Here is a 2891-nt window from a genome sequence, read left to right as displayed (position 1 = left end):
AAATCAGTAGCTACCACTTCCAGAGTGCCTCTACAGCTGTCATTGTGCTAGACATTCTCTTTAGATTACTGTATTTTTGCTCACAGTAACCCTCTGTAGTTAGGTAAGATTATTGCTGCATTTTAATCATGATGAAAACAGAAGCCTAGAGAGGACTAATAACTTCCCCAAGGCCATACAGAATCAGAGTGAATCAGCTTCAAAACCCAATCTCTTCGTAAGTAATAGCAAATTTTATACTTCCTGTGTAGGATACTTTTGAAAGTGTCTGGGCCCAGTGGCTCACGCCTGTAATCCCAGCACTTTGGGAGGCCAAGGCAGGTGGATCACGAGGTCAGGAGATCAAGACTATCCTGGCTAACATGGTGAAACCCCATCTCTATTAACATGCAAACAATTAGCCGGGTATAGGAGCGCATACCTGTAGTCCCAGCTACTCTGGAGGCTGAGGCAGGGGAATCACTTGAACCTGGGAGGCAGAGATTGTAGTGAGCCGAGATGGTGCCACTGCACCCAGCCTGGTGACAGAGTGAGACTCCATCTCAAAAAAAAAAAGATACTCATGAAAGTGATATAATAAATATACATTCAGTGAAGCAGAGAATTATCTTTTCAACTGGTGCTCCTAGAATATTATGCGTTTATCCTAACAGCTCTTCTGTTATTTCAGACACTTTAGGGACTCTTCTTTGGAACTGTGTTCAGGATCCATGTTTTGAACATCCTTTTTAGTGGGCACAATTTACCCTTTAAGGTCAGATTTTCCTGCTAATCAAAGGACCCTAATGAGGCAGGTTTGCTGACTAAGATGGAGGATGACTGTGATCCAGTGGGTGATACAGTGATTCATAAAGAAATGGCCACAGTTTTCTTGAACTGGCTGTAAACCAAAGCAGAGGCATTCTAGAAATACATGTGGATTTTTCCTTGTGTGATGATGATTTGAGAGATGTAAGGTATTTATGGAAATTCAACTACCAGAAGTTAAAAAATAGCCAGAACCCACATCAACTTAATGTATCAGTATTAGCCACTTGAGTTATTGATATTAACCACAAGTTTTGTTGGTACACACCAGGGATCTGAAATTGGCTGCTCAAGGCAGTACCTGGCTCTGGGAGGTATTTTGTGTCGTCCTTGTATTGCACCCACACAGTGTGTTAGCAGGTTATGTGATTAGGCAGACTTTAAGATTGGTGACAATATAAGCATATTAGCCACAATTGTCCAGTATCTACCCACCCAGTGTGTTTGTATTAATCCTCGCCCTGTAAAGGCATTTGAGCTTTTGATCCCTCCATGTTCACACTGTTTCTTTACAAAGGAACTTAGAATACTAGACCTTTCTTTGCTCAAGTAAATAAATAAATAAATCCCTTTGTATATTTCATGTCCTAATTCAAACACCGTTTCAGTCACTTCCAACTGAAAAGACTTCTTTTTCTGAATTTCATAAAATTTCAGTGAACTTCACTTGGCACTCCCAGTCAGCCGACTTCTGCTGTAGTTTTTTGTGAATAGTTCTCATCTCAGTTGATAGCGTATGTCTTTACCAGTGATCTTGCTTCTGGGGAAATGAGGCTTGGATTCTTCCAAGAGATCCACTCACGTTTTGAAACAGCAGAAATCAGTCCAAGCATTTTTCTTATTTTCCCTTTTTCTTCTTGCTTTTGTTTTTATGACAGCCCTGCTTGCTTTCATTTGGAACTTACTCTTAGGTTCTGATGCTTGTTATTGACTGACTAGTTTTGATGAGTCTCTTAACTCACAACCAGATTTCTAGTGTTGACTTATTCCTGGTACCACATGAACTCTATTCATTCTAGGCTTTGGTAATCTATCTCTGCTTCTCGGAATATGACTCTGGGCTGCCCACTTCTGATGTTGGGGCTGCTACCTAGAACTAGCCATACTTACCGCCTAGGAAGAACTGGGACAGAACTGAGGATAGGAGTTTATGGAGAATCCACCTTAGTGGCTCCCTTGTACCTAACACTGGTTTTTGTATAGCTAGCTCTTTAATAAAAATGTATGAACGGAAGAAATTTAAAAAATAAAGCAGTATGGCAGCATCTCATGATGTGACAAAAGTATTTACTCAATTAATAATGGATGCACTTTTTCTTTAGATGAGATGCCATGGTAGATGCTGGATTCAAAGGTGAAAATATATGGTCTCTTCAAGGAATTTGTACTCTCCTGGAAGTTGAGAGTTATAAGGAAAGTCTGAGTGGTAAATTTGGACAGAGATGACAGAGAACTTACTACATTGTGGACCTTAGTCCCAGGTCCAGTTCCAAACAATCTTGAATTTGTTAAGGAGAGTTACCGTTTCTGCATTGGAAACGTTTTCGCTGCTAGCTGTGGAATAATGGCCTCTGGAGGAAGCTGGGTGAAGGATGTGGCAAGGGATAAACATAAAACCCATTTGAATCATAAGCAGATTTCCTGGGGCTGCCCATTTCCACCCCCTTGTTAAATTTTTCTGGGATTCTGGTTAGAAAAGGAGATTTTTCACATGGGGTTTAAAAAATTATGACACAGCCCCCTGGAAAGAATCTTTTTTTTTTTATTTTTAAAATTTTTTTATTGGCATGCCTTTTAAAATAATGCAAGCTGCTGTGATAGGCAACTGAAGTTCTCAAGTTTTTTGGAAATGAGAACCCAGTCTTACCAGTAAGGCTGAGCTTTTAAATAATGTCAGTTGATGGTGTGATCAGCATTTTTTGATTATGAAGCAACCTCTTAAAAAAAATTAGAACAACCAAAGCGATCTTCCTCTATATAAACTGTAAATTATCTTTCACAGCACCTCATTGGACTGGTGGCTTTGAGGGCTACATTAAGTAGGTTATCCTCTCATCTAACCAGCACTAGTATCTCTTGGGCTG

This window comes from Mandrillus leucophaeus, unplaced genomic scaffold (assembly GCF_000951045.1).
Source record: "Mandrillus leucophaeus isolate KB7577 unplaced genomic scaffold, Mleu.le_1.0 Scaffold169, whole genome shotgun sequence".
In the NCBI taxonomy this organism is placed as follows: Eukaryota; Metazoa; Chordata; class Mammalia; order Primates; family Cercopithecidae; genus Mandrillus; species Mandrillus leucophaeus.
This window is presented reverse-complemented; position numbering follows the sequence as displayed.